The sequence below is a fragment of the Neoarius graeffei genome, chromosome 12 (genome assembly GCF_027579695.1).
Source record: "Neoarius graeffei isolate fNeoGra1 chromosome 12, fNeoGra1.pri, whole genome shotgun sequence".
NCBI classification, from domain to species: domain Eukaryota; kingdom Metazoa; phylum Chordata; class Actinopteri; order Siluriformes; family Ariidae; genus Neoarius; species Neoarius graeffei.
Genome location: NC_083580.1, coordinates 15,556,050 through 15,578,442, shown reverse-complemented (window position 1 = coordinate 15,578,442; position 22,393 = coordinate 15,556,050). Strand labels below are relative to the sequence as shown.

At 41.8% G+C, this 22,393-nt stretch overlaps 1 protein-coding gene across 3 annotated transcripts in view; it reads right to left on the bottom strand.

Annotated features, from left to right (window-relative positions):
- rab27b (RAB27B, member RAS oncogene family) overlaps positions 1 to 22,393 on the bottom strand; it is a 174,643-nt gene that overhangs the window by 92,981 nt on the left and 59,269 nt on the right. Inside the window, exon 1 of one of the 3 annotated variants that reach the window (XM_060934999.1) lies at positions 18,209 to 18,230. The exons of the other annotated variants lie outside the window; for them this stretch is intronic. The gene's annotated coding sequence lies outside the window, so the exon portion shown is untranslated. Of the gene's footprint in view, positions 1 to 18,208; positions 18,231 to 22,393 lie in introns of those variants that run through there. 3 annotated transcript variants of the gene reach the window in all.

The window sequence follows — 22,393 nt, the reverse complement described above, 5'->3', positions numbered from 1 at the left end:
AGCGGTATGAAGCTGCGCTTTCAGTTAACCAGCAATTTCAGTTCGTACATTTTAAGAACTGATACTTCTTTAAATAGTGTTGTATAAAACTAGAGATGGCATGATACCACCTTAAAGTGCCATTCCACCATTGGATGTATTCTTTGGCATAAAATACAATATATTTTGACAACATATATAAATGGTATCACTAGATAGAGAAATCTTTTAGCTTCAAAATGATATATCAAACATAATTTTTTGACAACGACAAGTATATTAATTTTGCGACCAAAGTCACCTACCCTTTTAATTTCCGCGCGTGATGTCATTGGCAGGTTCCCCTTCTTGTGTACCACGTGACGTGGCACATATTATCAGCAATGGCGGATAGAACGCGATAAAAATAATATCAATAAATCTAGCTAATACCAATAAATCTAGCTAACTGAAAGATTAGCTCAAAATTTTTCACAATTTTTTTTGGCCCCCATATACGAGGAGAAATGACTCTCTCACTTTGGGGGTTTCCTGGTCTAAAAATAGACCGACACATGGTACACAAGAAGGGGAACCTGCCGATGACATCACGTTTCACTACCGCGCGGAAATTAAAAGGGTAGGTGACTTTGGTCGCAAAATTAATATACTTGTCGTTGTCAAAAAATTATGTTTGATATATCATTTTGAAGCTAAAAGATTTCTCTGTCTAGTCATGTTGTCATAAAATATATTATATTTTATGCCAAAGAATACATCCAATGGTGGAATGGCACTTTAAGCATCAGCCGATATCAATAACCATCCAAAGTTAAAACTGTTTTTTTTTTTTCCACTTTACTTAAAAAGCACAGGAAAAATACATAGCTAAGAACTTCATTTTTTTATTCAATTAAATACAAAAAATACTTACAGTCCAAATACTATTAAAAGTATAACTATTTTTTAAAAAATAGTCTTTTTTATAGGCCTATATTTCCAGTTCCAACCATTTTTACCAAATCCAAATTTTGCCATTTGTTACAGGATTGGATCAAATTTGTCCCCCCCAATATCCAATCTATCATTTTTTTTCCCCTTGCTGGTATTGGCCCAATTCCAATCCTGGGTATCGTATTAGTGCTCTCTCTACATGATGCACAGATTTATTTTGTACATTTATTGTAGGGCGGCACGGTGGTGTAGTGGTTAGCGCTGTCGCCTCACAGCAAGAAGGTCCGGGTTCGAGCCCCGTGGCTGGCGAGGGCCTTTCTGTGTGGAGTTTGCATGTTCTCCCCGTGTCCGCGTGGGTTTCCTCCGGGTGCTCCGGTTTCCCCCACAGTCCAAAGACATGCAGGTTAGGTTAACTGGTGACTCTAAATTGACCGTAGGTGTGAATGTGAGTGTGAATGGTTGTCTGTGTCTATGTGTCAGCCCTGTGATGACCTGGCGACTTGTCCAGGGTGTACCCCGCCTTTCGCCCGTAGTCAGCTGGGATAGGCTCCAGCTTGCCTGCGACTCTGTAGAACAGGATAAAGCGGCTAGAGATAATGAGATAATGAGATGAGACATTTATTGCACAAATGTATTTTATTTATAATGTGCATCACAACGGTGTAGCCTTAAAAAATAAAAATAAAAATAAAAAAACCACCCCAAAGCTCTAAAATGTAATTTGCAACCTGTGCACAGCTGTTAAAGGCAGGGTAAGTAATTTTTCAGAATCATTTTTGTGATCTTTCTTGAAATTCTCTTTACATCCTGACAGCAATGAATAAATGAAATGCACTGATGATTAAAAAAATTAATAAATTCCATTATCTGTGGCAGTCGCAAGGCTGTAAAAAGTCCGTCCAATCATTTCACTGAGTCTGACTGAAATGACCGGATGCCCTCCCTGCCTGTGCACGGATTGCCTGTGACCAGAGCCTTCCCCAAGGCTAGGCACATATATTGCAGATATATTGCTAAAGCTAGTTGGCAGCTGTGAGTACTAACACTAGCCGTGTTTGTTGTTTATATTCATTATTACAGTACGAGGTGTTCTCTTACACATGAAAGACATGACATAGTTGGATAGGACAACGATGTGCTACACCTACACCCCCCCAAAATGCTCTCTACCTTAGACTTGTCCTCCAGCGGTAGTCAGGCAATACACGTTCATATGTTTTGGAAGAGTTAATTTGGGGTTGGTACTTTCAAATTCTAGCATACTCTTGCTGCTTTCTCCAAAATCACCTACCCTGCCTTTAATTGAATTCCTGTGTATTGCTGTTAAACACAGAAAAAGAGTACAAACTAACTGTCTGTACAATTTATAAACAGCAAGCCTGGAGACAATAAACACTTAAGTAGTGAAACGCCTGGAGGTGTTTAAAATACATTTTTAAAAAAAAGGAAAGAAAAAACCACATAGGCAAGCTCAGTAGAGAATGGCACAGACAGACACACAGTAGAGAATGGAACAGACAGACACACAGGGGAGAGACACAGACACAGAGATACACACACACACACGGGGGGGGGGGGGGGGGGGGGAAGAGACACACAGAGAGAGAGACAGATCGATTGAGAGAGACACACAGACAGAGGGAAAGAGGGAGAGAAAGAGACAGAGAGGACACAGACACACACAGAGAGAGAGAGAGAGAGAGAGAGAGAGAGACAGACACACAGGGAGAGACCGAGAGAGAGAGACCCAGACAGAGAGAGAGACCTAGAGAGAAAGAGAGACCCAGACAGAGAGGAGAGAGACCCAGACAGAGACACACACACACACACACACAGAGACCCAGAGAGAGAGAGACCCAGAGAGAGAGAGAGAGACCCAGACACACAGAGAGAGAGAGAGAGAGACACAGACAGAGGGAGAGAGAGAGAGAGAGAGAGAGAGAGAGAATACACAGACAGGGAGAGAGAGAGACAGACAGACACAAACACAGAGAGACAGACAGACATGGGGGGAAGAGACAGACACACAGAGAGAGAGAGAGAGCGAGAGAGAGAGAGACACACACACAGACCCAGGGAGAGAGACACACACAGAGGGAAAGAGAGAGAACACAGAGAGAGGGACAGACAGACACAAAACACACAGAGACAGACAGACATGGGGGGGAAGAGAGACACACACACAGTGGGAGAGAGAGACCAAGAGACAGACAAACAGAGAGAGCGAAAGACAGAGGGAAAGGATACACACAGACAGACACCGAGAGAGAGAGAGAGGACACACAAAGACCGAGAGAGAGAGAGAGAGAGAGAGAGAGAGAGAGAGAAGACAGACACAAACACACAGAGACAGACAGACATGGGGGGGAAGAGAGAGAGAGAGACCCCAAGAGACAGACAAAGATAGAAAGAGAGAGCGAAAGACAGAGGGAAAGGATACACACAGAGAGACACTGAGAGAAAGAGAGAGAGAGAGGACACACAAAGACAGAGAGAGACCCACACAGAGATCAAGAGACAGACAGAGAGGACATGACTCAAGGGAAGGCTCAAAGCAATAACGACTTTACCTCCTGATCAGTCAATCTCTCTCTTGGACACACACGGATCTTGAATGTAAATGTAAAAATGTAAACCACGTTGTGAAAAATGTAGAAACCCCATTACGCACCACTAAACCTCACTCCTCTCCCAAATGCCGAACCTCTCTCTTTTTTTTAAACAAACAATGACTAACACATGGTAATAAAATAAGGATCCGACGCAGAACTGAAAGGTTATCAAAAAGCAGTTTCATAACGCTATTTCATTCTCTACTGCAGTCCCATGATAAGTTTATTGCTACCATCAATTTCAAATCAGAGCTGGAGGAAAGGGGACACACCGCCAACACGTCAATCAGTTTTTAAGAATACTGATCAGCCCAGATGTATCTGTGATGCATAACCTACATTAAAACACTTCTGGTTTTCATACATCATGATGGCACCATTATGTGAACTTCAATCAGATCTGAATATTAATTACAAAAATGATCAAACATGCATGCGTTACTACATTTGTCTTACGAACGAGGACAATTTAGGACGTGATGCAAATTCAATTCCAAAACATGCATTTGGTGGTGCAGTCTGTAGCGCTGCTGCCTCACAGCTCCAGGGCTGATGGGTTGATCCCGACACCAGGTTCCTTACTCAAGTTTCACCTGTTCTCCCTGCATCTGTGTAGGATCCCTCGGAGTTCTGGGATTTTCTTGTAAAACCACGCTTGTGACATTAAATTGCCCTGACGTGTGAAGACCATGTGTGCATTTTGGTCGGTGATGGACAGGCAGCCCATTCAGGATGTACACCCAGCTCACGCCTAGTTTGGTTAACACCAGACCATATCACAAGTGAAATATGGTCTGGAATCCGCCTATTGAATTTCTCGTAGGGGAGGTGTGGTTTACGATGGTCAATGGCCGTTTATTGGACGTTCCGAATGTCTATCATTTGGCGTATACGTAGCCCATCGCCAATCATGGCAGTTGTACCCGGTGACGTAGTTAGAGCGACGAAGAAGAGAAGGAAAGAGAAAGAGAAGGCAAAACAAAAATAGGAAAACAATGGCACCGAACGATTACTGCCGTTTGTGCAAGACAAAGCTTGATCGAAAGTTTGGTTCGTATCGCTCGCCGCCATGTTCAATGTGATCCGTAAACAGTCCCAAATAAACTACAAGCTTCCGTTTGTTGAGTAGTACGCGTCACCGTCTTTCCACCCCTCCCCACTCTCTGATTGGCTCCCTAACTCAGGCGAGCCTTTAGACCATAGTTTCCATGCTGTCTTTTCAGATCGGAACGATTGTGCAAAGCAGCATGGGATTTCCCAGGCTAGCTCGCGCCCACTGATCCTGGCGTAAACTTCGGCTAAACCGACATACTGATCTGAATAAAGCGGTTACAGAAGACGAATGAATGGATGAATTCTTGTGCACAATAATCTACAAACAGCTGCCAAAATTAAATGGCTGAACGTTTCATTTTCAGCGTCTAAACAGGCCTCATTCTACGACATACTGAAAAATGACTAGCAACCGCGATTGCTGTGTGCACGCTCATCCTCAAACTACACTTTTTTTTTTTTCCCCCACCATCCACTATAGAGACTTTTGGGAGACCGTTTCCTGTGGAATGCTTTTCTGGGAAGGAAAAATCAAAGTCTGGATAAACTTGACGCTGCTCGTCGACTCCTTTGTAATGCTTAAAAAATACAGATACCGATAAAATGCTGAAGACATTTTCACTACTTTCCAAAAGGTAATTTCAGAGCTGGTTTCTTTGTGGCACTTTAGATGCTGAAAATGAAATGTCTAATGGATGTCGCTTTTTCAATTTCATTTTGGAAGCCACTGTACGTCGTGGTGCACAAAAATGCAAGCGATTCGGAACGTCTTAAATTATACGCTCAGAATTGAAACGCGATTGCAAATACACGTTTTAATTAACATTAACATGTTCTAATTAACATATGAATTCGATTAAACAGTCATTTAGACTCTGCTGTTTAACTGAGCGTTATACAAGAAAAACGTGCATTTCTAGAAAGTCTGCTTTTACACGCATCATTGTTTTTGCTCAAAAATGACATTGGAATAATGCAAAACACTCAGCTAGAGAACACAACCTCTGCTAATTAGATGTCTTTCGGTTCACATTTCTGTACTCCATGTATTATATACAGTACGGTAGAATCTATATTAGGACAGTAGGCATGTGCTGTCCTTGATCGCCATGCAATGGAGTAGTAAAGCATCTCCTTCCCTCTACTAGCCTGGGGAGGGTGGTGGTGCCTTGAGCAAGCACCAGCAACCCCTCGCTCCCCCGGTCAGGGTTACCACTGAAGACTGGACTCGGCAGACTGAGCGGAGGAGACCACCACTTACTTGGTGGTTCAATGGGGCAGGAAGGTGGACCCAGCAAAGCATTTGTGGAGCGCGATCAGGGCACAGTGCAACACGTAGAACACTGTTAGCCATCCACTGCATCCCGACCTACGCATAGCTCCAGCCATTTTGATTCTGTCTTGCCCCTGGGCCCAGTTAGATTGGGATGAGAGAGTGAGGCTGATGGCTGTGCAACTCTCCCTCGCTCTAATCCAAGTCACGACTTCAAATTCAAATCCTGTGGCGACGGGCAAGTGGCAAAACAGCAGGTGCGGAAACACTGCAAGCTGTAGTCATGAACCTGCACACAGGTGGCCCAGGGCATAGGGTTGCTCTCTGCTGGAACGAAGCAGCAGTGGAGTTCAGCAGCCACCGGGTGTCTGAGCAGCCCTGTTTAGCATTCGCTCTGCTCACCTCCATGGAGGAAGAAAAGGTGCCCCAAACATAGCCTACTTCACCTCACCCTGGCCAGCACACCGCAGCTGGCGGGGATCCCTCTCAGCGGCCGAAATACAACAAAAAGATAGTAAAGGTACTCAACCTTGGCATGTGGGTGTACCTTCAAAGCCTGGATTGGTCTCATCAGTCACCTCAAAACCCACAACCACCACCCACCCAATTAATTGAAGTAATGGTCATCTTCGACCCCAAAGGACAAACATCACATATAGTATGGTGCAAAGGTCTTAGGCACATGTAAAGAAATAGTGTAGACCAAAAATGGCTTAAAATAATGAAATGTTTCAACCCCCCCCAAAAAAAAAAAAAAAAAAAAAAAAACACCACCGTCTCCGGTCCAATGAGTGCAGTTTTATAAGGAAATGAGGAACTGTAGATTTTACTGAGCATCTTACAGAACAGGGCCATAACCAGGATTTTTCAAATACCGAGGTCAAACATTGCGATACATCTTATTTGCCAAAAAAAAATGTCCTAATATGGTGACTTTTCATACATTTTGGAAACGAGTCAAAATCACAAGCCCAACAAGATGAACATGTAGGTGAACATGTTTATTTTAACAATTTCAAAACTGCACGATCACAAAAGTATTTTGTGTGTGTGTGCGTGAGTGTGGGTGAGTGAGTGAGTGAGTGAGTGAGTGAGTGAGTGAGAGTTTCAGTGAGTGAGTGAGTGAGAGTTTGAGTGAGTGAGTGAGTGAGTGAGTGAGTGAGTGAGTGAGTGAGTGAGAGTGTGAGTGAGTGAGTGAGTGAGTGAGTGAGTGAGTGAGTGAGTGAGTGAGTGAGAGTTTCAGTGAGAGTTTGAGTGAGAGAGAGTGACAACGCAATCTAGCCGAGCCTGAATGGACTTCAATTGCTTTTTAAAAAATATATGCCCTTTTCAATAGCAAAATACTAGACGGTTATTGGACAAAACCGACTAAAACACCACATTCGGAGACTGAGCCTCACTGGAGATGGGAGTCAATAAGAGGGGCGGGACAAGACTTCCCGAGAGGAGGCTCATCTCCAGCTGGTGATCGGAGGAGGAGCTGTGAACGCGGCTGGGCTGCTCATGATTGACAGAAAGCAGTCAGAGGTGGTACATCATGTTGTAAATAAAATGTGAACATAATAAGTTTGCTACCCGTTTTCATTTCCGTTCGAAAATACAACCAATGATCAAAACAATAGTGTCTTGGGTTCACGTTAGCCTATAGTCTGGTAAGCTAGCAAAATAGCTCAAGTCTCGTCAGTATCCAATAACTTCATAAACAACAGGTCACGACTGTCCAGCCTTTTCTGATCTGAAACGCACCAAATCAAATCGAGAGAGAGAATAGAAGAGTTTGTGCCGCCTGGAAAACGAAAATCCTATCTAGCTAAGTGGCTTCGACTGTTGTTGCTTGAAATGCTAATTAAAATTGCACTGTTAATGATCATAAGCATTCCGGCACATAACTGTCAGTGACTGGCAAAATTAACTCACCTTCTTCCCTCTTTCTTTTTCTCTCACTTGTTGTCTTTCCAAAGCTGAGTTTGGTTTGTTTTAGTGTAGTACACTTCTTCATCTTATGTCAATTTTCAGATTCCACGACTAATTGACAAACTGACTGGCTGCGGAGTCGGACCTTGATGAGAACACTTCTCAGCTCTTGTATATCCCGCGGTGCTTAGCTGACTATCGCGAGGCTGCCTAATATGAAATGTTTCCAATGTCGGATATTTCAGCTTCGTTTAAAAATGATTATGTGGACTTTATTTTTAGACAAACAAATGAGAACAGGGGGATGCAAGCTGAATTTAGAATTTTCCACCGATCAAAGAACGATTTTCATCATATATTAATTTCACATTTCTGAGTGAAAAAAAAAAATACCGAGGACATGACCTTGGTGTCCTCAATGGTAGTTACGGCCCTGTTACAGAACCAGCCACAGTTTTTCTGGACACTGTCACACTTGCGTCTTAATTCTGCACCAAAACCCAGTAGCCTTCATTCTGTTTTCTTTTTTAATCTGAAGCACTCTCTTATGGAATATGCTGCTCAGATAGAAACTTTTTTTTTTTCCTGTAACATTTAATTTTGTGCTGGAAAACAAACATTTGGACTCGAAAATGTTTTTGTACTGACTCGATAATGTAGAAGTCATAAAAATCTGTAACAAAGTTTGTATGGAAATAAAGGGTTTTGCACAGTATTACATAAATTCTTCCTTACAGTGGTGCTTGAAAGTTTGTGGATTAGCAGTTCATTTGAAGGTGAAATTAGAGTCAGGCGTTTTCTGTCAATAGGATGACAATCAGGTGCGAGCGGGCACCCTGTTTTATTTAAAGAACAGGGATCTATCAAAGTCTGATCTTCACAACACATGTTTGTGGAAGTGTATCATGGCACGAACAAAGGAGATTTCTGAGGACCTCAGAAAAAGCGTTGTTGATGCTCATCAGGCTCGAAAAGGTTACAAAACCATCTCTAAAGAGTTTGGACTCCACCAATTCACAGTCAGACAGATTGTGTACAAACGGAGGAAATTCTAGACCATTGTTACCCTCCCCAGGAGTGGTCGACCAACAAAGATCACTCCAAGAGCAAGGCATGTAATAGTTGGTGAGGTCACAAAGGATCCCAGGGTAACTTCTAAGCAACTGAAGGCCTCTCTCACACTGGCTAATGTTCAGGAGTCCACCATCAGGAGAACACTGAACAACAATGGTGTGTATGGCAGGGTTGCAAGGAGAAAGCCACTGCTCTCCAAAAAGAACATTGCTGCTCGTCTGCAGTTTGTTAAAGATCACATGGACAAACCAGAAGGCTATTGGAAAAATGTTTTGTGGACGGATGAAACCAAAATAGAACTTTTTGGTTTAAATGAGAAGCGTTATGTTTGGAGAAAGGAAAACACTGCATTCCAGCATAAGAACCTTATCCCATCTGTGAAACATGGTGGTGGTAGTATCATGGTTTGGGCCTGTTTTGATGCATCTGGGCCAGGACGGCTTGCCATCATTGATGGAACAATGAATTCTGAATTATACCAGCAAATTCTAAAGGAAAGTGTCAGGACATCTGTCCACGAACTGAATCTCAAGAGAAGGTGGGTCATGCAGCAAGACAACGACCCTAAGCACACAAGTCGTTCTACCAAAGAATGGTTAAAGAAGATAAAGTTAATGTTTTGGAATGGCCAAGTCAAAGTCCTGACCTTAATCCAATGGAAATGTTGTGGAAGGACCTGAAGCGAGCAGTTCATATGAGCAAACCCACCAACATCCCAGCGTTGAAGCTGTTCTATACGGAGGAACGGGCTAAATTCCTCCAAGCCAGTGTGCAGGACTGATCAACAGCTACCGCAAACGTTTAGCTGCAGTTATTGCTGCACAAGGGGGTCACACCAGATACTGAAAGCAAAGGTTCACATACTTTTGCCACTTACAGATATGTAATATTGGATCATTTTCCTCAATAAATAAATGACCAAGTATAATATTTTTGTCTCATTTGTTTAACTGGGTTCTCTTTATCTACTTTTAAGACTTGTGTGAAAACCTGATGATGTTTTGGGTCATATTTATGCAGAAATATAGAAAATTCGTAAGGGTTCACAAACTTTCAAGCACCACTGTACATGTCAGCTATGCTTATACGACACGGCTAACCTTTAGTGACTTTGACCATGACATGGTTGTTGGTCTGAATATTTCAGAAGCTGCTGATCTCCTGGGATTTTCACACACACCAGTCTCTAGAGTTTAAACAGAATGGTGCAAAAAGAAAAGAAAAAAACCACAGCAGTTCTGTGAATACTCAAATAAAATACTCTACAACCAAAAGTACCATCATTATGAAACAATCTTCATGGATAATTCTTGAGCTATACCTACATTTGGTTTTAATTCTAAACAAAAGCATCATTTAAGAAAAGACTAATGGATTTTACCAAACCCTTCTTACTTTTCCAAAACAGTGCAGTGACATCAGCTTGATCAAGGTGATCATATGACTCCTGTATTCTTCAGCATGAACAAAGAATGATCAAAAAGGATTAAAATCAGGCAGGAAAGTCATGCAGCCTGCATTAAAACGTTCCAGCAACGTTGTTTTCCAGTAAAGGGTTCAATGCAGGTCTATTGTGGAAATGAGGAGGAGAGTAATCTAATTCCACAGCAAATAAAATCACTAGCAAACTCATGAACTTTCTGGTTCCGTGTGCCTTCTCTAAATTATTGAAAGATACTACGCAACACTGATAAGCATGAGGGAAATAAAGGAGAAAAAGCAAGAAAGACAGAAATATAGAAACAAAGCGAGAGCGAAAGAAAAACAGGGAAAGCTAGACAGAAAGGGAGAAAGACGAACAAAAAGCAGGATAGATAAAGAGATGGTGAGGGACGGGTAGTGAGGAAACAAAGACAGACTGGGGAAAAAAAAAAAAGTGTACACTATTTCAAGCAACATCATAACTTGTTTCAGCAATGAAAATCACAAGACGACGATTTATCGTTTATAATGTTGCAGACGCATTTTTATTTTCTGACCCACATGCACGTTACTGCGGACAAGCAACAGCATCCTGTACACTGTAATGCAAAATAAGGTTAACGAATATGCAATTATTTAATTAGGCATATCAGACGCTCGCTGGCCGTGCTGTGAAAACTGTGCATGCAGACGCTCATCTAAGGGTGTATTCAGACCAGGATAGTTCGATAGTTCACTTGCTTTGGTCCGAACCAAATGTGTTTTTTATTTTTTCATTTTGGTGCGGTTCGCTTTCACACTGTACATTTTAGTAAGTGGACCAAAATCTGTCAAAGCCACGCGCCCTGAGGTCGTTCAGCTATTGGTCAGAGACGACACGCGCACAAAGCGTTAAGTTCAAAAGTAGTCATGGAGGCTTTCCGTGCTGTTATTCTTTTTAATGACATCAAAGCTATATGTTTTTTCCAGTTTTTACTGTTTTCACAATTGTGCGATTACTATGCTGTTGTACAAGTAATTTATCAACGACGACGACAAAGGGCAAGGCGGCTACGGAGGACAGCGCTGATGAGCGCACATCATGTTGTGACAGTTCTGGCTCTTCACGCAATAGATGAATTTCTTTTTTGCGTCGCTAGTACCGCCACTTTTTGAAAGAATGTCCCTGATTTTAATGTAGGTCTGACGGAGTTTCTTCACTTTTAGCCGACATTGTTCTGGGGAGCACGTGAACCCCTTCTCCTTCATTTTCTCACTGAATACAGCAAACACGTCGGCATTTTTGTGTGTTCTCTCCAAAAGCTCAGATATGTGGACATCTGCCCATATATCTACAAGGGTACGCGTTTCTTCCTCGGCCCACGTTTGCCCCCTACTCATTTTTTGTACTCTGTAGTCTAGCCTACCACTGGTCCGAATGACTGAACGACTGTTGTAAGGTTCCCTTGACAACCGAAACAGTGTTTGCACTTTGCGGTGGAGTGTCAAGACTCTGTTTCCCATAATGCTCGACAAACGATGGAAGCTCCCGAGGTACAAAAAAGCAAAACTGTCGGATTAGGTCCGGTCTGCTTTCACACCTCCAAAAGATCCGCACCAGGGTTCCTTTGGTCCGGACCGAGTCCGACCTTGCAGCTCGGTCTCGGTCCGCTTGTTTGGTCCGGACCAGAGTTCGATGGTTTGTATTCAGACCAACCCAAAAGGTCCGGACCAAGGGAAATTTGGTTCATTTGGTCGTTTGGTCCGGACCAAACAACGTAGGTGTGAATACGCCATAAGTTTCCAAAACTGTCATTGCTCAATTCTTGAATATTTTCTATCATGAATACGGTCAGTAAAAAGCTTATAATTTCTGCTTTCCAAAGAAATTTCTCTCATTAACATATGTTCAGTAGTTTGGGAGTAATGGCAGGTTGAAGTTGGTACAACAGAGTTCACACTCTGCTGGTGGGACGTCGGGAAACTGCCGGTGCTTTTCTTTTTGAGTCACGGGAAAGCAGTCAGGCTCTCTCTCTCTCCTGATCGGTTTCTGACTGGATTACTCGTGAATATCAATCAGATAACTTTTATAGGGATGTTCTCTCGCTCTCACTGTTTCTGATAAAGTATTCAGCAAAATTTTCTGTCAGCTAGTTTTGATGTTATGATTCACGGGAGACTTTGAAGGGAGTTTTCAGAGCTTTACCTACTTATTTTTTTCAAATCAAACCGATTCATGTTAACAAATAACTATTTTGGAATATAACTGCAGTCTTTTTGATGAAAAATATTGAGATCTTAGTGGTCGGAATGAGATTTTAATGCGAGTGTCAGTTTCAATTCAATTAACTGGAGTTGTTTATTGGATGTGGATCTCAGTTTTTTCGAGGTTCACCTTGAAAGCTGTGAATATTAATCAAAATAATAATTTACATTCTTTCATATAAAAACACCAGTAGGCCCTACTTTTGAGAAATACAGGTACTAGAAATAATCTTTTATTACTTTTTTTATTGGAGCGTACCAATTTAATCTTTTACCTCATTAGCATAATTAATACTAATTAACTAATTTGCATAACTGGTTTTTACTCGTTTTTTCAAACTTTGCTTTCAGTCTACAACCATCTATGTGCTGCCAATTTCCATGTAAATATTTTGAAAAAAAAAGTTAAGAAAAAAAAAAACAGCATTCGACCTCATTGGTTAATGAGGCCCATTTTGTACCATGTGATCCTCATACAGAATATTACCGCAGTTTTCTAAAAAATTAAGCTGTTTTTTCAATCTTTGATTTGTAATATGTCAAGTCAAGAACGGATAAACATTTTAATTCTGTAAAAAGAATTCAATGAGAGCAGTTCCAAGCAATTTGGGTTGAATTTTCACCCGACATGTCTAATTTAATTATTCGTGCTCATACATCTATAAAATATGAACAAATCAAATCAAAGGATTTCACAGTGGGGCTTCTGTAATACGTTGCTTTTATAACAACAACAACAACAACAACCCACGAAAGCTTTCATAGAAACAAACCCATAGAGTTAAACGAGTAAAATGAAACGTGACTGCGATATGTAGGAAATGGAAAAAGTGTGCGTGTGTGTATGTGAGAGAGAGAGAGAGGGATGGATGGATGTGGGGGTACACAGAAAGCGAGATGAGAAGGAACAGAAGAGAGAAAAGATGAAGGAAAAACAAAAGCAAGTGAGATTAAAGAGAGAATGCATGGGAAGATAAAGGTGCGAGACATGAAAGGGGTGAGGATGAGAGAACAAACCGAGGAAACAAAGGGAGGGGAAAAAAAAAAAAGAGTGAGAGAAGGAGAGAGAAAAGATGAAAAGACAGAACTGGGAAAGAGATGGGCAGTGGAAGGAGAGAAATGCATATAAACAGCACCTACACACTCCAAATGCGTCTGCGCGCGTGTTGGAAAGCTCGGTGCACTAATGCATCTCATCAGCCAAAAGAAATCTTGGAGCTAAAATCAGACAGGTTCAGCCCAATAACAAATGAAAACAATCTGAAAAAAAGTTCTTTTTAATCTAATGAGAACGCTGGTGCTTATTTTTCCCGCTTGCAATTTTCTATTTTAAAATGATAAACTATGTAATCATCCAGAACCGAAGACAAGAAAACAAGCATTTCCACCATTTCAGATTTAAAGGAGAGCACACAAGTACGGTATGTACTTCATATCTCAGACTACACACGTTTTAATCTGTTTATGTGGCGTGTCCACCATACAAGTCCTTGTCTGCCTTGTTACTATAGAAACTAGATCAAATTAGAACCAGCGCATTAATATTACCTTGGTGCGAGGGCTACTGTCCGTGCCGTGCTCTTACAGAAAATGAATCCACATCTATCTAACCAACCCAAATCATGCATTCAGCAGCACTTTGATATTTAAAAAATAAAAACATTCTATCCACATTCACTGGATATGAGCAATCATGCGCTCTGATTGGCTACTCTATTACTAGGGCTGGGTATCATCAGATACCTCACGATACGATGGTGATATTTTGCCCACGATAACGATAATATCACGGTACAGCGATTCTGCGATAATCGATATATTGCAAGAAATTTCAACCACATCACGATATCTGTGTCACTGAAGAAAATCAGAATTTATTGACCACTGTAAAATTACATTTCACATACGTAACTACACACTCTTGGCAGACATATATTTGTCTCTATTCCACTGCTGGCAAAACCAAGAGTTGCTTCACTACAACATACAGAAAATTCCCATTTCTGTGCTAGTATTCTCAACTTTTCTGTAAGCATGGACACATCAGTGCTGCTTAACAAGCAGAATCAAATTCCCATTATCTCATCTCATTATCTCTAGCCGCTTTATCCTTCTACAGGGTCGCAGGCAAGCTGGAGCCTATCCCAGCTGACTACGGGCGAAAGGCGGGGTACACCCTGGACAAGTCGCCAGGTCATCACAGGGCTGACACATAGACACAGACAACCATTCACACTCACATTCACACCTACGGTCAATTTAGAGTCACCAGTTAACCTAACCTGCATGTCTTTGGACTGTGGGGGAAACCGGAGCACCCGGAGGAAACCCACGCGGACACGGGGAGAACATGCAAACTCCACACAGAAAGGCCCTCGCCGACCCCGGGGCTCGAACCCAGGACCTTCTTGCTGTGAGGCGACAGCGCTAACCACTACACCACCGTGCCGCCCAGAATCAAATTGTTTTATGAAAACTTAAAACTTGCACTGCAGACTGCACACACATTTCAGTGCTAACACTAATATCAATTTGTTCTTTGTAAACTTGAGAACATATACCGGAGAACATTTAACTTGTGCTTATTTTGCAGGAACAACACACTGTCTGAAACACATTGAAAAGTGCAGTGTGCAGCTTAGTCTCCTACTGCGCATGCGCGAAGCCTACTGCGCATGCGCAGAACACATGAATTAGCAAGTTCTCATACAGACCGGTTTATTATTCAAAACGAGTCATTACAAATTATTTGACTCGGCCAAAGACTCGACCAATACGCACAAAACATAAAAATCGGCAAATGCGTGAAATACTCACCGATTTTCTATCAGCCCAGCTAATCGGTAGGACAAAACTACTGTTGAATTTTCCTACCCTCCTGGATTTCGCGCATGCGCAGTAGGCTTGGTAGGACAAATCCAAGAGGTAGGATAACTTTACAGAACACCGGCTCACTGTTTTTTTCTCCTTTCCTTTGGAATCCAAAGTGCCTCCGAACATCTGCCTTAAAGTTCGGCGGCGTCTCTAGGTTTACGTTAACAGCCATGCTTGCTTGTTTTTTTCCCTCACTGCAACCGCCGGGGAAAAAAGAGAAGACGAAGAGTGCCTTGCAGTGAGGGAGCGGCACAGCGACACCTCACGGAGCAGAGGTGTGGAAGTCGTACTGGATTTACAACCCGTCTGAAACATGATTTATTATTTGAAAAAATATCGATATTCAAATTTTGAGTATCGATATTGAATCAGAAGACAAAGTATCGCGATATATCGCCGTATCGATATTTTTGCACACCCCTATCTATTACTAGGCTATCAGCTCATATACTGCGAGTAGAGAAAAACAAAACGGCGGCGTGTTGCTGAACCAACCGATGACGAAAAAAAAAACTCTGCTCGAAAACAAAACCCCGAAAATTGTTTAAGTATTTAAAAGAAACAGAAATGGCTAAAAGAACATAGTTCTTCCCCCTAAATATCTCCTGTTCCACACTCCAGCCCAGTCGGTGGTGGTAACGCCGTTTAAAGCTCATCGGCAACGGTTTTAATTTTATGCACATTTGAAACTTTGTATGTTAAAAAACCTGCTGTAATTTTCTTCTGGTCCCAATAAGTATTGTTAATAAGTAATAATTAAAATAAGTTAGCGCAGATCGTGGCGAATTTCTGTTCGGCGATTTTCGTGACCACTCGGCGCGTGACGTCATTTAAGATAAACAAAGCGCTTGAGTTGAGTCCACTTCAGTTTACTTACATTGCCGTTCAGCTTGAGTGCAGACGTGCGTTCAGGAATTTCCAAAGAAAAAAACATGCCTTATTGTTGTGCAGTGAACTGTAACAACGGGACCGGTTCAGGAAGAAGTTTTTACCTTTTTCCGAGAGAGGAGAAGAGGCGGAGAGAGTGGATTGGCTTTTTCCGGAAGAGGAGAAGAGGCAGAGTGAGAGGATTGGCCTTTTCCGAAAAAGGACAAGAAGCAGAGCGAGAGGGTTGGCTTTTTCCGAAAAAGGAGAAGAGGCGGAGCGATTGGGTTGGCTTTTTTGGAAAGAGGAGACGAAGCGGAGAGAGTGGATTGTGCGGGTGAAACAAAAATCAAGCAGTCAAAGAGGAAACGGAGCAGCAACGCTCAAGCAAAAAGGAGAAGATTGGAGGTAAACATTTTTACTTTTGCTTGCAATTGACAAGTCAAGAATCCTGAGGGATCCTGCACAATCATTGTGAAAATGAGACAAAGGGATATTTCTTCGCTTAGAGTAGGCTATAAATAGTATAATGCCGTGGGTGGCAGGCTAATGTGGCCTACCGGCACACTGTCAAGTAATCGTTACCTATATCCACTAGGGAGGGCAGCTTAATTATTCTTCAAAAGGGCTCTTATTTAGTACCAAGACGAAAGTAGGAATTTATCATAATTACCAGGATAAATTGTTTGGGCGCGAGTCTTGTTGAGGTCTGGGGTCACCGCGATCAGAGTCGGCCGAGTCGCTGTCCGATTCTGAGGCTGCACGGTCAAACCAGTGACCCACATTCACCAACTGCTTCACAACGGCCCTAGGTTCATACATATATGGTTTCACCTCTCGATATTCAATTTGGAGAGTTCCTACTTCAAAATCGCTATCGCTTTCAGACATTTTACACAACCTCTCACAACCAAAGTAAGTACACGTGCAGGGGTGATAGCGTTCCGGCGCCGCGCCGGATTTCCGGCGTACCGTGGCTGGGGAAAAAAAAAAAAATCTAGTTCGCCCATTGTCCTGTGTCATTCTGAGATGCGCAGATAGACAGTAAAGGGAATTCGGAATTCCCTTTACTGTCTATCTGCGCATCTCAGAATGACACAGGACAATGGGCGAACTAGATTTTTTTTTTCCCCCAGCCACGGTACGCCGGAAATCCGGTGCGGCGCCAGAACGCTATCACCCCTGCACGTGTGTTCGGTTCGCAGGTTAACACAGAACTGTTCCTGGTCTGTTTGGCTTAAATGATGTCACAACGACGGTCCCCTGGCGGTGAAAGCGCGCGTAAGTGAGATGTAAACAAACCTTCGGAAATTGGGCAAAACAGTATATTTTAACCGTTTTATTCAATTTCAGGGTGCAAATTAGACACCAGGAAGACTGAATTCGCTTTTTGGGTCGTTCTTCTAGACAATAAAGTTGATATTCTACGTTTCACCTCCGACCATTGCCTATGACCTTTAAGTTGGTTTGCTAACCGTCAAAAAACCCTAAAGAAGAAGAAAACCCAAAAAATATAAAAAGCAACAAAATATGGAATAAAAGTATCTTTTTTTTTCCAAGAATTATTATTATAGCAGCATTTTTTCACAGACTGCTACTGCTATTTCGCCAATTTGTTTACATTCTAAGTGGAAATGATTTTGTCGGACGTTTTGTAGAAAAGTTTCTTTAAATCAAATTTGCAAAAAATAAAAATGCTCAGTTTCTCAAAAATCCAGTGAATGTGGATAGAATAAAACAGTTATTCCACTCACTCAATCTCGTTGTACATGGCTTACAGCCGACGAGGCACTACGCGTCTCATAGGCCATCTGCTCATGTACGACTCGATTTCATGGAATAATTTAAAATATCACATACAAACATTATCTTAGCAAAAAAAAAAAAAGGCCAACAACAACAACAGATCATTCCATCACATTACAGGAACTCAAGAGATGAAATTCAAAAGAAATTATTCAATTACCACAAACAACTGCAACTTCGGACAGCTTTGAATTCTTGAGAAGAGTGTGTGGTGTGTGTGTAGTTGAACGCATTTTACACAAACGCCTATAAATAAAATCACTTCCTAAAACATCGCTTCCTCTTTAAAAACCCATTAGTCATTTATCTCTATTGCACACACTTAATTCAGGATATGCATTTGCATCTCAGACCATTTTTATACACTGACAAAGCTGAACATATTCAGGAGCAATTTCTTTATTCCGCCATTTTTTTCTCCCCATCATCAACAACAATATCTGTCTCAGGATGTTTTCCACCTTAGAAAATATCCAGGACCCCTGCGTCATAGTCAATACCTGCATAGCAAAACTACATGAAACCTCATCACGTCTGAACTGCAGGCATGAAAGAAGTCCAACTACACAGTGATTGGCAGGAAGCACAGCCAATCAGAAGAGAGTGAGTGAAGGCCTTTACGCACCAGGGTAATTTTTTTCCCCTGTGATTAATTCGCACATGAATATAAATTTTTTTGTAACTGTTGTTTTTGTTATGGAGTACTTTCAACCAGACTGTGAATATTATGCAGCAAAAAGCGACACTGTTTTGCACTGAGGTAGATTTTTCTGAGCTTTCGCACCACGAATAAAGGCATCATGTTGTGCGGAACGGACGTTACGCGGTGGTGCAGGAAACAGCCTCGAATGTGCCGGTGTCCCCTAGTGAAAAACCTCACAGGATCTTTAAAGGTCTCCTTGCATCATTTTTTCATTAATTGTGCGGTGGTCTCTCCTATGAATGAATGCCCCGTGAGCCGGTTTTGGTGAAAAAAAATGCCGTGGTGCTCCTGTTTCAGGCTGTTCTAGTTTGCTGGAGGAGTGGGTGGCAGGAGAACGACAGGATTTCAGCTCTTACTCATTAATATTCATGACATGTAAACGTGTTACCTCTGATTGGCTAACAGCACTGTGACGCTACCTCCAGTGGGTCAGAACAAGCGGATGTGGGTGTCTTTGTAAAAACTGTTTTGATTGGCTATTATGGTCTCGACATCGATGTTTTGACCAATAACAATGTAGATAACACGAAGTTTACATCACATTCGACGAGATTTAAACCAGACTAAAGATGGCGACTTACAAATAATGTGTAAACATCGTTGGAGTTAATAAAGTTTGAAGAGCATGAAGGAACATACCCCAACCCCCCCGAAATTAATTTTTAAAAAAATTCTCAACGGATTTGGCATAATATAAAAAGGTCGGTTTTTACTCAGAAAAAGTGGAAATCCGCCGAAAAGCGGAAAACTCTCATCCCTGCCGAGCTTGTGACCATGTCATGCATGCTAACGTGGAGAATATGAACATGCTATTTTGTAACAAAAACCTTCGAACAAAAAGTACGTTTTACTTACAGCTTGTGAGCTGGTGGTCGATCGTCTTGACGGCACAGATCCAGGGATTAAAAACAACCTCGGAGCAAAACCACTACTGAAGGTACTGAAGTTTGAAAAGTCACTGTGGTTGAAACGATCAGAACACAGTACTAACGCTGCATTATACTTCGCTGGTGGTGTTCCAAAGATACATTCCAACCATTTCTTCTTCACCTCTTCTATCTTGGGCAAGAAATGCAACGTTGATGTGTTACTGCCACAAATAACACAGGCACGAACTTGTTCAGCCATGTTTTCAACTTGCTGTTAGGTCCTCTTCGTTAGCTACTGACGAGATGGGCTCTGCTATCTCTCCTCGCGCTTAAATCTGAACTTTCTTCCCGTGGGCGGTCGCAAGCCAAGGTTGGCGAGGCCATGAATACTAATTTTCGAACTTGCGCAAGTTCGTAGGGCTTTTTCAGATCCGCTCGTTTTTCTGACTATTTTCTTTCATAAGCTAATACAGGGAACGGGAGTAGAATTACATTTTCACATGCAGCATGCATATGCAACTCGGAGTGAACTATAGTATTTCAAAAAGAGCCAGTATTAAACGTTTTTGGTGGAAGGGCACCTTTAAGGATCCACTGTCAAAGACCCTTAAAGAGAAGTCTCTTTATAGGATCCTTAAAGGCTCTTCGAAAGCTCGTCATATGCAAGATCCTCAAGGATTTGACAAAGATCTTTGAAGGATCCTACAAAGATCCTCGTAATGATCCCCACAAAGATCTTTGCAAGGATCCTTTCATATCCTCAAAGATTCAACAAGGCTCTTTCAAAAGATATTAGAAGTATCCTTCTAAGGATTCTTGTTAAGATCTTTGCTAGGATCCTTGTCAAAATCTTCACAAGATCCTTGCAAAGTTCCTCTAAGACATAGGTGGCCAACCCGCGGCTCGCAAGCCGCATGCGGCTCTTTGCCTGGTGTCATGCGGCTCTCACCTTCACGTCCAAGTTGGTGTTCGTTTGTGGTTTTATGTGCGTTTTCGCTTCACTGCAGTTAATTACGGTTATTTTATTAAAGGTGCTTCGCTTGGTTTCATTACGGTATTTTCACATCATGACAAATGCGCAGGTGCGTGAGATGATATGCTAAATTCCCCTACAAGTAGCACTTCTGCTGCTGTGTGTGTGTATATGTGTGTACATTTGAGTATGTGAATGTGTGCTGATGTGAATTCAGATACACTACAGGCCAAAAGTTTGAACATACCTTCTCATTGAAGTAGCGGGTGACCGTTTGTGATGCTAACTGCGTGTGTGAGTATTGTACTATCCCTGCTGCTGAGGCTTGGGATACGCGCTGGGCGCGCAAGCCTGAGTAGTGGGTGAGTGCTCATTCAGTTTTGATGCCTTGAGTGAGAGTAGAGTATACTGTAAGTGTAAATAGTCATGAGAACACAGAACACATTGAATGAGAAGGTGTGTCCAAACTTTTGGCATGTAGTGTATATACATTATGTATTTGTTCATTTGTTTTCCAGTTATCAATTTGTGTGCGTGTGTGTTCTTCTTTCAAAAATTTGAGCATTGTATTATATTTTATCTATATTTGCACTTGCACTGATCACTGTTCCCAGTGCCTATGGAGCTTGTACTGTTTGAGGAAATTAAATTAGCACTTTGTAATTTCCATTTTCCGACTGACTGTATTTATTTGAATACTTATTTATTTGAATGCAGGTCTTGTGCAGGTCATGCAACTGAGAATTCAAGCTGAATCAAAATGGCTTTTGCATTTTCGATGTTAAACAGGTAACTCCAAAATGCACTAGAATACAGGAAATTGCATCTAAGAAATCCAAAATTTTTCGGGGGAGGCCCCCCGGAACCCCCCCCAATGGGGGGAATCCCCACGTGTAAACAATGTCTGCCTTTGTGCCCCACCTACAATTTTCTTCACCAGTCGCCACTGTTGAAAATGACTGGCCTGTGGTCTTGGTACTGCAGTAAATGTATCATCATGTTGGTGTGGGGCATTGGTTAAGTTGGAGTGTGACATCAATGTGGCTGTGTGTGTGTGTGTGTGTGTGTGTGTGTGTGTGTGTGTGTGTGTGTGTGTGTGTGTGTCCGCGCGCGCAGAAGGAAGGGTAATATTTGTGTGCCCATGTTCATGTGCCGATGTGGCTCTTTGCCGTAACACAGTAAGAATTGAGGCTCTTGGGCTCCGACTGGTTGGCCACCCCTGCTCTAAGACCTTCAAAGATTTAACAAGGATCCTTTTCAGGATCTTATAAAAGATCTTAACTGGAATCCTCAAGGATCCTTGTCAAGGTCTTGAGATCTTTGTGAGGATCCTTTAAGATCCTTGAGGACCTAATGAGGATCTTTCAATTTTTTTTTTTTAAATGATCCTAATTCAACGGAATTGGCAAGGACGGAAATAGATTGACAATTATGATTCGTAAGAATTGGATAAGGAGATGCCAAGGAATCCTGAATAACCAACATCTTAAAAGGATCTTTGAAAGAATCTTTCATGATTTTCAAGGTTTCAAAGATCTTGAAAGGATCGCTTGGTCAATCAATCGACAAATTCTACTGGAAGTGTCAGTGTATGTGTTATGATAGCATCAATAAAGAATTGTTCTGTTTGGAATTAAATGTGGTTTGTGTTTAAGATTCCTGTAGATCTTGTCAAGAATATTAAAAGATCCTTGAAGATCTTGTCAAGAAGTTGAACGATCCTTGAAGATCTTCAAAGAGCTTGACAACAATTCAAAAGGTTCTTGAATATCTTGAAAAGAACTTTGAAGATCCTTGAAG